The sequence below is a fragment of the Salarias fasciatus genome, chromosome 22 (genome assembly GCF_902148845.1).
Source record: "Salarias fasciatus chromosome 22, fSalaFa1.1, whole genome shotgun sequence".
Classification (NCBI taxonomy): Eukaryota; Metazoa; Chordata; class Actinopteri; order Blenniiformes; family Blenniidae; genus Salarias; species Salarias fasciatus.
Window position 1 is genome coordinate 29851373 of NC_043765.1, and position 14515 is coordinate 29865887.

The following is a 14515-nucleotide window of genomic DNA, read 5'->3' on the forward strand; positions in this document are numbered from 1 at the left end:
TTTAAACAAACATCAGTGCCTAATCATGGTAACTGCAGATGCTCCATGCAGTACACTAGAAAGTTCTGAAAGACACTAAAAAGAAACGCAACTTCACACTGTGATTGCACTTCAGCTGTCACGCCTGCGAAATGTGAGCCTTTCATTCTGAGGACTTCTTTCATGATGTGTCGTCCTCTTTGGCCTCCAGACTCCTGCAGCTGCTGCTGAAGAGGACGCTCCAGAGTGAGAGGAAATCACTGCTGCGCCTCGGTCCAGAGGAGCGGATCTGATCTGAAACACTCCGCACGCACACACACACACACACACACACACACACACACACACACACACACACAAAGAGAAAATCAGCCAGTGAACCACAGTAATGACTTTTCAATGTGGCAGATTATGAACTAGATATCACGGGTAAATGTGAAGAGAGTGAAAACATTAAGTAAATCCACATGTGGCCCGTGCAGTGGTTTTTATTCTAACGCACAGTAAACATTTCAGAAAGTGTAGGATTTGATGTTGTTTTTTAATGTTATTTTTTACCAGCGGCATCAGGAGACAGGTTAGTTTTAGCCTACTGATGATGTGTTGCTGCAATAGTAATCCTGCTTCCAAATGAAGAGCTCAAGATAATCTAATCTTCATCATAATTTAAGACATTTATAGGGTCATAATCAGTGAAAAACAGTTCTTGTGGATTTAGATGTATCTGGAATTATGTAGACTCTTTATAGAGTATAGGTTTAATAGAGTTGTTACACTTGAGTTTAAGCAAATTTCTTATTTTAAAGGTGCTGTAGGCAGGATTTTGCTAGTCAACGCTAATTTCTCTGTGTTTTCTTTGGATTAAATGTTAGAGTATCCATTGATAATCCTTTAGGAGTGTAGCATAACTGCTCTACCGCGAGGGCGCAGCGTTTCCATCTGTCTCTGTTCTGAGCTGAAAAGGAATCTCCACAGCTCCAGGTATCTTTGACCAATCAGAAGAGCCCCTGAGGCTCTAACCGTGATTGGTCAAGGGGCATTCGTCACACGTTGTTGTGGGAGGGGCTTAACTTGCGTAAGGGCGTGATGTCAGAGAAAACAGGACAGGATTGGCTGTGCTGGGTTTCAAATGGCCATCTTAGATGGGTCAAACCGCCATCTTGCTTAGGTAACCCTAAGCAAGATGGCAGAGATGCTGAATCCTGCCTACAGCACCTTTAATAATTTAATCATCTCATTAATCCAAAAATAGCAGCCATCAGGCTGTCTAATACCATGAATTCTTTCAAGATTCATCCTCAGTTTTTTTCGTACTTTATGGAATTTCTCAGCTAGATTTAGTTGGTCTCTCCTCCATACACAGGTGTTCTACACCATGACTGAGCACATCAGTCCATAGCTGCACTTTTCGCCAGGACACCCCAGGCCGGAGCTCGATGATCGACTTTGTTGTCTTGTCGACCGATCATCATGATTCCCGTCAGTTGAATCCACTGGTGGAGGAGGATCCAGACAGACCTGCCGGACCCAAATGTGTTGTGAGGGTCTGCTGGGAACGTCTGGTGGAACCCTCTGTCAGCAGGGTTTTCAACTCCCACCTCCGGGAGAGCTTCTGCCATCCTGAAGGAGGCTGAGGGAGGCTGAGGGAGGCTGAGGGAGGCTGAGGGAGGCTGAAGGAGGCTGAGGGAGGCTGAGGGAGGCTGAGGGAGGCTGAGGGAGGCTGAAGGAGGCTGAGGGAGGCTGAGGGAGGCTGAGGGAGGCTGAGGGAGGCTGAGGGAGGCTGAAGGAGGCTGAAGGAGGCTGAAGGAGGCTGAAGGAGGCTGAAGGAGGCTGAGGGAGGCTGAGGGAGGCTGAGGGAGGCTGAAGGAGGCTGAGGGAGGCTGAGGGAGGCTGAGGGAGGCTGAAGGAGGCTGAGGGAGGCTGAGGGAGGCTGAGGGAGGCTGAGGGAGGCTGAGGGAGGCTGAGGGAGGCTGAGGGAGGCTGAGGGAGGCTGAAGGAGGCTGAGGGAGGCTGAGGGAGGCTGAGGGAGGCTGAAGGAGGCTGAGGGAGGCTGAGGGAGGCTGAGGGAGGCTGAGGGAGGCTGAAGGAGGCTGAGGGAGGCTGAGGGAGGCTGAGGGAGGCTGAGGGAGGCTGAGGGAGGCTGAAGGAGACTGAGGGAGGCTGAGGGAGGCTGAGGGAGGCTGAAGGAGGCTGAGGGAGGCTGAGGGAGGCTGAGGGAGGCTGAAGGAGGCTGAGGGAGGCTGAGGGAGGCTGAGGGAGGCTGAGGGAGGCTGAGGGAGGCTGAGGGAGGCTGAAGGAGGCTGAAGGAGGCTGAGGGAGGCTGAAGGAGGCTGAAGGAGGCTGAGGGAGGCTGAAGGAGGCTGAAGGAGGCTGAGGGAGGCTGAGGGAGGCTGAGGGAGGCTGAGGGAGGCTGAGGGAGGCTGAGGGAGGCTGAAGGAGGCTGAAGGAGGCTGAGGGAGGCTGAAGGAGGCTGAAGGAGGCTGAGGGAGGCTGAAGGAGGCTGAGGGAGGCTGAGGGAGGCTGAAGGAGGCTGAGGGAGGCTGAGGGAGGCTGAGGGAGGCTGAAGGAGGCTGAGGGAGGCTGAGGGAGGCTGAAGGAGGCTGAAGGAGGCTGAGGGAGGCTGAAGGAGGCTGAGGGAGGCTGAGGGAGGCTGAGGGAGGCTGAGGGAGGCTGAGGGAGGCTGAGGGAGGCTGAGGGAGGCTGAGGGAGGCTGAGGGAGGCTGAGGGAGGCTGAGGGAGGCTGAAGGAGGCTGAGGGAGGCTGAGGGAGGCTGAGGGAGGCTGAAGGAGGCTGAGGGAGGCTGAAGGAGGCTGAGGGAGGCTGAAGGAGGCTGAGGGAGGCTGAGGGAGGCTGAGGGAGGCTGAAGGAGGCTGAGGGAGGCTGAGGGAGGCTGAGGGAGGCTGAGGGAGGCTGAGGGAGGCTGAGGGAGGCTGAGGGAGGCTGAGGGAGGCTGAGGGAGGCTGAAGGAGGCTGAGGGAGGCTGAGGGAGGCTGAGGGAGGCTGAGGGAGGCTGAGGGAGGCTGAGGGAGGCTGAGGGAGGCTGAGGGAGGCTGAAGGAGGCTGAGGGAGGCTGAGGGAGGCTGAGGGAGGCTGAGGGAGGCTGAGGGAGGCTGAGGGAGGCTGAAGGAGGCTGAGGGAGGCTGAGGGAGGCTGAGGGAGGCTGAAGGAGGCTGAGGGAGGCTGAGGGAGGCTGAGGACCTTGAGTCCGAGTGGACCTTCCTTCTTGAAGCAGCTGCTCGGTCAGACCCACTCTGGCAGGTGGGGAGTTGGACTGGGGCAGGACACCTTTCAAATGGTGAGCTGAGGGAGGACAGAAACCTCCTGTGGAGCACAGGGCAACAACTCGCTTGACCGTGACTTTCAGTATGGACGCAGACTGAAGGCGGGGCCTCACCGTCCTTCTGACTTCCTGAGTTCTAAGCAGGAGGTGTCAGTGAAGAACTGCCATGTGGCGTCTTGATCTTCCTCTCAGTGGCCCAGTTTACATGGTGTTCTTTCAATCCGACTGAAAACAACTGTGTTAAACTCATGTGTATCCATGGCGTACAAAGCGATCCACGATCAATCCTGGTTCCCCAGGGTCCTGGTGAAGCGGATTATACGGTGTTCTGTGACATGAGGACAAAGTCTCTCAGGGAACTTCCAGGTCTTTAGCTCTGCAGCAGCAGTTCTCAGTGCCCAGCAGAGAGTTTTCATCTGCTGGATATCTGCTCAAAAAATCTTCCAACATCTCCATGAGACGCTGTTCAGAGAGCGAGCGCTCCCCTGGCCGGAGTCCGGGGGGAGGAGTCCCTGTTTACAGTGGAGGAGGGGCTGCTGGCCTCCACTGGGGATATCATGGGACAGTGGAAGGAAGACTTCCAGGACCTCCTCAATCCCGTCACCACGGCTTCCGTGGACGGAGCAGAGGCGGAGGTCTCCGAGGTGGACTGAGGTCTGAGGTGGACTCGTCCCTCACCCAGGCAGAAGTCACTGAGGGGGTGGGTGACCTCTGAGTACCTCGGGTCTCTGGGGGGACAGGGACTGTCTTGGCTGACAAGTCTCGGGAACAGAAGCCAGTGTGAGACGGCCTTCCCTTCAGCATCTCAACGTTTCAATGTCGGATGACTCAAATTCCACGTTTCTCAGTGTGTTTCACTGTGAAACTGTTTAAAATTAACATATGCGCTCTGGGTAAACTAAAAGATTTAGAATAAACCATTTTGTTCATTAAACGGGTGATTTTCTGTGTCAGTTAACAGATTCACTCACAAATTATGTGATGGACTACTTTCAGATTTTTTTATTTTCTTATTCAACTAACTCCACCAAAATAAATGTGCACACATTAATGAATTCAGTAATAAGTAAATAGTAATACTAAATCAATAACACGTTAATAAGCACATTTTGATGTAGCCAACACAATGTAGTTCTGTGCTCCAGCTTGTTTCCTTGTCTTATTTCTGGCATGAGACTACCACCCACCATATTAAATTGTTGTTTTCCAAAGTGTGCTTCACTTCCACATCAGGAGCATATACGTCTTCTAACCCTGTGTGATTCAAATTATCTCTGATAATCACTCTGTAATGGATGACATTAGCAAACGCACCACTGTATAGAAATTAGCATTAGCCGCTTTATTAAACCTACACACTTCAGTAATCCTACGACAAACAGCTCTTGCAGTATGATGCGAAGAAAAGCTTCATTTTCTATGTTGCTCTCATATTCTCATTTTGTTTCATTTTCTCTCCACCGAGGTGAGTTAAGGTAATGGCATCTCCTCCTGCCCTCACTTCCCAAACACTTTTAATTACAAAGTGTTTTGCTGTGTGGCTTTGCCGGCTCCTGTCCTCGCTACATATCTGCTGCCATCCTCAGCGAGGCAGGAAATTGAAAGAAAGAGCAAAGCTGACGGAGGGTGAGCTGCCGACCATAATTACCCCGAGTGCTATTCAAATGGCACCACCTCTCTTTATGGACAGTTAAGAATACCCGTGCTCTTTAATGCACTCTCGCAGCTCCATCAGCAATGTTCCTATCCACTGGTCATATTCAGACACTGCCGCAGCTCCAGCACAATGGCTGTTTAATAGCCAGCTACTTACAGACACTACATCAGTGCCGCCATGCCGCGGCGGCTCGGCTTTATAGCCCAGAGACGAGCCGCTTAACGCCGCTGGAGCATTGTGGCAAATATCTGCTTTAGTCGTCAGGTCTGTCTTTCTGCCCTGAATCCATACACACCTGGAGACGACAGCAGCGCTGGCCCACGCTCCCGTTACACTCCGGTGTGTCTCAGGCCAGACTCAGAGCTGCATGCAGACTGAACTCGGTGGTTGCAGTGTCACATTTACCCCGATTTCACAATCCCAATCAGAATCACTTCTACTGCCAAGTGCAATTATCATACCGTACTGTGTGCTTCAGTGTGAAAAAATAAGTCAGATTTTAACATTTAAATGCCAAACCTTAAAGGTGCTGCAGGCAGGATTTTGCTAGTCAATGCTAATTTCTCTGTGTTTTCTTTGGATTAAATGTTAGAGTATCCATTGATAATCCTTTAGGAGTGTAGCATAACTGCTCTACCGCGAGGGCGCAGCGTTTCCATCTGTCTCTGTTCTGAGCTGAAAAGGAATCTCGACAGCTCCAGGTATCTTTGACCAATCAGAAGAGCCCCTGAGGCTCTAACCGTGATTGGTCGAGGGGCATTCGTCACACGTTGTTGTGGGAGGGGCTTAACTTGCGTAAGGGCGTGATGTCAGAGAAAACAGGACAGGATTGGCTGTGCTGGGTTTCAAATCGCCATCTTAGATGGGTCAAATCGCCATCTTGCTTAGGTAACCCTAAGCAAGATGGCGGAGATGCTGAATCCTGCCTACAGCACCTTTAAACAACATTTAAGGGTTCTTTTATGTGTGTGTGTGTGTGTGTGTGTGTTTGTGTGTGTGTGTGTGTGTGTGTGTGTGTGTGTGTGTGTGTGTGTGTGTGATCACTTTAAAAAAACAATAAAAATCTAAACTGGATCTACAGCAGAAATAAAACTAAAACAGATAGTCGGATGCAGACTGTTAAACTTCTGATCCCTCTCCTCCAAATCTTTACTTATTAGTGATTTAATAACTGATCAGTATTTAGATTAATCCTCACTGAAACCTGGTGAAAGAAGGATGAATATCTCAGTTTAAGTGAAGCAACCCCAAACACACGTTGTTTATCATATCCCTAGAGAAACAAGCAGAAATGCTTTGAAAGCCTCACTCTGACATCACGAACTCCAGCTGCAAAACACAGCAGCTTGTTCTACTTGCCGTAGTGTCCAGCTCCAGATTCTGAATGTTTATTTTCATTCTCAGATTTTCTCTCCAGTTGTGAGCACAGATGGAATCACCACAGCCTCATGTCCTCAGTGCCGTTTGTGGTGGTATGGCATGGTGGCGGTTGGTCCTGAACAGCACAGGTTCAGGTGTAGCTCAACTGTCTCCACTACAGACAGCAGGGTTTGGATGCAGACGGGTTGTGAACACCTGCATAAGGACACAGTATGAGCCTTCACCCTGACGAATGTGGTCCTTCACTCTCCGTCTGTCGTGGTCCTTTTCTCTCCGTCTGTTGTGGTCCTTTTCTCTCCGTCTGTTGTGGTCCTTTTCTCTCCGTCTGTTGTGGTCCTTTTCTCTCCGTCTGTTGTGGTCCTTTTCTCTCCGTCTGTCGTGGTCCTTTTCTCTCCGTCTGTCGTGGTCCTTCGAAACTTGCGTACACGTCAGACCCGTCGTGAGATTTCATCTTTCCGAACGATCATGATCAAATTGATAAATGCCGAACCCGTCTTTCATATGGACGTACGATGGGCATACACCCATATACCGCCGTACGACTGTTTGACTTTAACTTTAACCATTGTCTGAAAGCTGCAATCAGTAAAGTTATCGCAAAAATACCAAGTATTACAACAATCAAGCAAGAGCAAGAGTCTGTGCCTGCAGAGTTTCTGACAGGAAAAGGCGTTTTCGCGTGTCTTTGCGTGTAGGGAAGGTAGAGCTAATGAGCTAACCCTTAGCGAAGCGAACGCATTTTGATGACGTATTTGTTTTGAAGCGCTGATTGGCTGAAGTGGGATGTCAGTCAAAGGAGTAACCGACGCCCCTTGCAAGAGGTTCCTATGGGCTCTTATCCAGACGAAGGCCAGCTCCAAATCCAAAGGTGGATGAGGAGTGGGCGGGGCTGGTTTACGAGGCTACCAGTCCCCAGCTCTGATCCCGATCTGAACCCGGATGCTGTTTGCTCACACAATGCAGACATCCTGACATCTTTGTTTCATTACTGCCATGTTTTTTATTTTATTTTTTATGTGGGCGATAACTCCTAAAACACTTTGAAAGTTAAAGGTTGGATTTAATAGCCCATCATCATTACATTAGATCATTGGCAGAGAAATTGAGGCCAGAAATTTATTATCAGAACAACTTTCCACCCAAAAAAAAATAAATAAAATAAGTTGGCATTTCTCAACTCTGTATGGACATGATGAACATTTTGTGTTGCTTATGTTTTCCCATTGTCTGATGTCCAGCTTGGCCTGTGGTTTTCCTCATGAATTTTACATTTCCTGTTTCAAAAACAGGAACTTCCGTCTCTGTTCTCTGTCAGATCACCAAGTGTCTCGTTCTCTTTCTCTAAAGTCCTTCCTGAATTTTTTTTTTTTTTGGGACCACCTGATCTCTGATTTGCTAAAACATTTTAGTGACAACACACAATGGAACACACACACACACACACACACACACACACACAAACACACACACACACACACACACACCAATATAAAACAGAGAGGGATGGGGGCTGGGGGGAGGGGCCAGGGAGGAGGGAGGTGCGTGGAAGAGTTTTGGGGGGTTGTGATTAGGGCTGAACGATATATCGTTATCATATCGATATCGGGATATGAACATTCAGGACATTAGTTTCTCAAAATCAGCGATATCCAGATTCCCCTGCTTGCCCTGCGTGTCAGCTCCATGCACAGGTCAGGCCAGCCAATCACAAACCTCCTTTACTGGTTGACAGCTGATGGCAGAGGGCGGCTGCAGAATCTGCACAAACCAGTTTGGTGGTCGTGGCAGTGAGTAAAATAAAACTGCATTTTTTTACATCCTTTTGTATTATGATGTTTTTATTTTTCTGAAAAATGCTTAACTTTCACTGAATCCATTGTAACATATCGTATCGATATCGAGATATCTGGCCTGGATGTCCAGATATGAAATTTTGCCCACATCGTTCAGCCCTAGTTGTGATACCCTGGGTTATGTGGCTGGAGCGGTGGGGGGGCACTGGCCTGGGGTTTGTTGCCGCCCGTGGGAGCTGGTTCTCCTAGGTATGGTCAGGACCCTCTGCCTGAGTGGGGGGGTCTTGGGCCCTGGGTTCTCAGCCCCTGCTTGCCCTGGGGACCCCGGTGCCTGGGGGGGGGGGGGCGCCTGCTGGTCTTGGCATCCTGTGTCCTGGGCCCCTTCCACACCCCCTTCGGGACCGGCGTATGGATGTCCTCCTGGGGGGCTGGTATCTGGGTTCTAGTACGGCTGCCGGTTGTCTGGGCCCTGAAGGCCTCTCTGGCCTGCTTCTGGTCGTCTCAGGGGTCAGAGGTCATATATGCATGATCACTGTCACATTTCATGATCACACTGATCTTTGATCTGTTGTTCATATTCTGCATGTGGACTCGGTCCCCTTGTTGTCTTATAGGCTGTTAGACTCATGACTATCAGGTCTCTCCTGATGCTCGTGCGTAATTTGACACCTGGATCCTCAGCTTCACGTCCCCGATCACTGCCAGCGATGTTCTCCAGCAGGACTCTGCAGGATGTTCTCTGTCATGTCTTCATGCAGGCAGCCGCTCGTCTGGAGAGGCGACGTTAGCTAAAGACCGTCATGTCTTCGCTCTCTCTTCCTTCTCTTCGCTCTTTTTGTTGTTGCTGTTTGCTTGTTTGATCACTTGTGTGTTTCCTTCTCTCTCAGTCTCTCCTCTTGTCTTTCTGTCCCCCTGTCAGGTCCAACAATATCATGTATCAGTATTCAGAATAAATCCACCTTGAAATCCCCCCCCCCCGCTGGGATCAGGATAATCCTGTTTGTTTGGATCAAATTCTTCCAGATCCTCCTGAAATGTTCTGAACAGCCCAAACTGAAGGTTTGATCCAGATTAAAGTTAGGATTGGATTACAGGATCTTAACTGATTTCTGAATTCTTCTTAACCTTTTGTACAACCCATTTTTTAAGATTTGATCCAATCCAAGAACCACATTCCACTCAGACTCTCTCTGAACACCCGGCCCGAAGATGAGGGAGCTCAACCCAACACACTGAAACACCAGTCAAACAGCATTAATGATAAACACTCTCTACAAATCACAAGTACATTTTAAAGTCAGTATTCACACTCACCAGTAAATATTTTCATTGGCACATCACACTGGTTTTTCAGCTTGATTTCTGAGAGTGAAATCAAATCCATCATGAAATCACTTCTAATGTCCTCCACTGGACAATGCATTGAACAAGGAAACAACTCAACTGAACAGACCAACACAACCGCTTCCTTCATCCCCAGTTTCCAAACTCTGCACAGTGTCGACCCATACTGAGAAAAAGTGAGAGGATGCGGAGTAACTGGAGAGGGCACTGGTGAGATTTGAGTGTTGCATTTGTTGCATCGCTACTTGAAAATCAGGTACGTTCAGTGAAGAAGTTTTCTAAGGGCATAGAAGATCAAATGCTTGAAGTGCAGCTACAAAGCATTGGAGGGGTTTGAACTTTTCTCACGGGAGGGAGATGGATGTGAAGTAATAAAAATATCAAAGTCTGAGGTGTGAGCTAAGTAACAGAAGGAACAAGGCTGGAGCACGAGTCCTGGACATTCCCAACACAAAGCCGAGACAGACAGAGCCGTCGGAACAGATGTGCCGAATCAACAAACCTGGCAGAGACACTCTGGAAATGGATATTGATGATACGCTGTTAAAGCATTCAGATCACAGCAGCCAACGGGTCTTGAAAGGATTATATATTAATTTACAGCAAACCTTTCTGAGTTTCAAAATGAGAAAACACGATATGGAAAAAGATCAGCAGAAGACTGTTTTATCATTCCAGGTCAACAAAGACACACAAATTAAACACTTTTATCATTTGAATGAGTTTCTAGCCTTTATATACACACATGCAGTTACACACAATCACACCCATAAAAACAGATATATACAGATATACACATAGTATGTAAACCCATGAGAAATACATTTTATGAAAATAAATATACACAAACTAAATGATCTATATCCAAGTATACACCTACCTATTTAAGACGCAAAGACACAAACGTATAGAAAGATAAACATAAAGTATATCGCACACACACACAGGTTGGCCCTGTGTCTTAAATAAAAATCATATATCTAATAAGCTCACACCACATGTGAAACAGGCATCAGTAAAACACAGGTAAAGAAAACAAGTCAGGAGTGAAAGCCACTTTAAATTAGCAGAGTTGCATAATAAGAATCCTGAATTTCTCTCAGGATTAATAAAAATTAGGGCCATCAATACCAGGGCGATCGCGAGCAGTTCATTCTAATTCCTATTAACGCCACTAGTTTATCTGACGTGTGATCAACTCGCACAGGTTTTGTGACCCTCGTCTCGTGCCGTAGTTTGGGAAACTGAGAGGTTCATGATGTGATACTGCACACTCCTGTACAGTAGGTGGCGCTATGCACCTAAAGCTGTTTGTGATTCGCCAAAACAGAAGGAGGAGGAGAAGCAGTCTGGAGAAATCAGACGTGATCAATGACGTATAGAATGACCAGACGCTCACTGCCCCTGAGAGACGGCAAATCGCAGCTGACTTCCGGTAGCGGCAAAAAGCGGATTCAGAGTGAGACGCCAGCACGGTGTGTGAATGGTAAATGGTAAATGGTAAATAGTAAATGGTAAATGGTAAATAGTAAATGGTAAATGGTAAATGGTAAATAGTAAATGGTAAATGGTAAATAGTAAATGGTAAATGGTAAATGGTAAATAGTAAATGGTAAATGGTAAATAGTAAATGGTAAATGGTAAATGGTAAATGGACTACACTTATATAGCGCTTTTTCTACTGCATTAGCAGAGACCAAAGCGCTTTACGCCAAACGCCATATCCAATAAATTTGATAGGAGACAAATGAAGGTTGTGGTGATTATGGTGACGCTGCAGTGAATCCCACTGGTGGTATTACGTTTTTTTTTTTTGTTAGTTTTTTTTTTTTTTTTTTGGTGTTTGTCTTCACTGTTGCAGCGTCTTGTAAATTGTAGACGGTCCCTGAACCCCACAGCAGGACCGGCTGCTGATAGAAATCAATACTGTTTCTGATGCTTGACAGACAGAGACTTTTAATAAAAATGAGCTTGCAGCCTGTCGTCCAGCTCACAGCGGCGGGATGCAGGCGCCCTCTGTGTGTCACTGACGTTTTGTTTAAGAGTTATTGAGACCGAAAGTCTGTATCTGTCAACTACAAACATGCTTTGTTTTTTCTTGTCTGTGAGGCTAAACAGCGCTGTGGTCGCCATGACAACGTACCTAGGACAGAGATGTTACTGTCTGCTAACAGTCAGAGCCATAACATAACACATATTGTCCCATCAGTGATGACCAGCAGGCCTTGAAGTCAGTGTATTTACCCAGGATTCCACAGCGCCCACAGCTTCTGCCACTACCGGAAGTCAGCGCCGATTTGCCATGGCGCCGCTGCTGTCCGCCGAGCAGCGAGCCGTCTAGTAATTCTAGTAATACATCATTGAAAATGATAGTCAAATACGGCTGGTGGCAGCGAGCGGCCCCTCCACAAGATGGCCTCCGCATAGCAGCGTGAAGCAGCGTCTCCGTTTCTGACGTCTGGCGACAGGCTGCATGAGGAGCAGAGAGGAGTCAGGACTCTGCTCCAGGACTCTGTCTGGAGGACTGGACATGCAGCTGGCTGGACGCTACATGGACAGACTGTGACTGAACGATGCTCCAGGTCCAGATGTCCTCCAGCCTGTCTGAGGCTCTGGACCTGGTTCTGGACAGGATCTGATGTTGATCTGGACTGAGGCAACAACAGTAAACATGTGTTTACATAAAGCAGAATATTAGTCCACTAACATGTAGAGAGGATGAAGAACTGGAAGACTTCCCCTTTAATGGACATTCAGAGTAGATAAAAGAAAGTGCCATCGATTTGCGATTAATCAAGAGTTAACTATGGACAATCTTACGAATCATTGTGATTACATTTTTTAATCGATTGACAGCCCTAATCTGTCTATCTGTCTTTCTGACTTTCTGTCTTTCTTGCAATACTGACTCCAGGTTAGACCAGGAATAAGACCTTTCAGAAGCCTGGATCCTTCCCGTCCGGCCACAGCAGCAGTTTGGCTTACGTCTGGAAAAAGAGATTTTCGGACGGTCGATTTCTGTCTCAGTACAGAGACGAGGGGATTAACCTTCCCACCTCACCCAGCCAGTTACCGTTATAACAAATGTGGCCGCCTGGAGGAGACACCTGGCTCTACTGGACACACAGGGACAAGGTGAGCCGCCTTCTGAAAGCAGGGGGGACATGTCTGTGTCGGACCACTGGGGGCGCTGTAACAGTCAATTCCCTCTTCAGCAGGATCTACCAGACTTTCCCCCACATTGGAAAGCTTGACATAACAGCCCCCTGGATTTCTGCATGCTTCAGTCAGATTCACAGTAAGGTCAAGTGAAGCAAACCAAAACCACCTGCTGGACCGGTCAGACCAGGGCCTGATGCACCAGAGCAGGATTCACTGATCCAGCCTCATCCAGCCCAGAATCAGAGGGCTCAGGATGACTTGGCTGCACAAAAGACCAGTCCAGGATGAGAACACAGGATTCATCAAGCAGGTGAAACTGATTCAGGATCAGTGTGATTCCCTAAACAGACCCCCACCATCGATCACAGAGTCACGGATTCACCACGACCACCACAGCGGAGTCCTTCTCTGCACTGGAACCGAGATGAGGATGCGGAGCTCGACAGTCTGCTCTGATGAAGCCCCCCCCACACCTTCGCTCCCCCCCACACCCCTGCTGCACCACCCTCTTCACCCCCACATCACCTTCGCCTACTGACTGACTCAGAACGCTGGTTTTTAGTCATAAAAATAAACCGATGCATCCAAGTTTGATTGATGTATTGATTAACGCTCCTATTATGTTCATTTTTCAGTTTGTGACGGCCAGCTCCTCTGCATCCTGGGAGGGATGTGGTTTCCTCGGATCCAGCTTGGTCCACGACTCACCTCCTGGACTCGTCTTCTGTTCTTTCTGGAATAAATCAGTTTTGTCACCCGCCACCTGATCTCCTGTGTCGTCTGCTCCTGAGCCTGCGGACCGAGCCGTAACAATGTTCCCGGGTTAATGTGACCTGGTGCAAGTTTAACTGTCCAAAAGTTGTCCAAAGCCAGAAGAACCCTAACAAGCTCTGTTAATCTTTATTACTAACTCCATTACTAACTATTCTATCCATATTTAGTGCAGTGGTGTTCTTTACCTCTTACAGGTAATGTTTAAAAATTCCTGAAAATATACATGTTGAAAGATTTTAATTGTTTCACCACTTTATTAGTTTTGAAAGTCCAACATTTAAAGCAATAATTTTAGATGACAGTGAAATTAATGTTTGAATTTCGCCCCGATTCTTCTCTGGGACTCCTCCAGCTGGATTTCCAGTGTAAGCCTGAGTGTCGGGTGTAGAGCTGGTGTTTGCGTCCCATGCTGCCCAGTTTTTTATCCCATATTTAGATGGCTTGGAAGGCATGCGTTGCCTAAATGGGCAGTGACCTCTGACTGCCACCAGCCTTTCATCCACTGTGATGCTGCCGGGAGGGCATTCCTGGATCCTGCTGGCCTCCTCCGGCAGACCCCGGTCGTCCTTCCTGCGGAACAGCGGCGATGCGGTCAAAGCGGTGCGCCGGGGTCGGCAGCTGCCGGAGGAGCAGGCGGATGAAGAGGAAAGACGTTTCACCTGATCCCAGCAGCACCAACATGCTCTCCATCAGCTCCGTCGGTTTGCCGTCTCCCGAGCCGTTGAGGGAGGACAGCTCTGCGTCCAACAGCTGGAACAGACGGAGGAGCTGCGCTTTCAGGGCGGCGGACTTGTCCCGGGCCGGCGGATCCAGCAGGAACTCCATCACACGGAGGGTTGTGGACGAATCCAGAGCTGCCTCCACGTTTCTTTGAGGCTATGGGAGCAGACTCGTGCTCCCATGCTCAGAACGATCAAAGTTATTAAAAAAAAATAAAACAGGTGTGTTTTTTTTTCTATAACTTCAATCAGTCCCCACACAAGTTATTAAGACAAAAACACAGACTTCAATCCATCTTCCACCACTCAACATGGGCAGCTGTTCACTTAATGCCGAAACCACGATGGCCGCTTTCAATGAGCAATAAAAATGTGTCTTGAAAGGAGAGCAGCAAATTCCACCAAAGTGTTCTGCTTCTGCACAAGT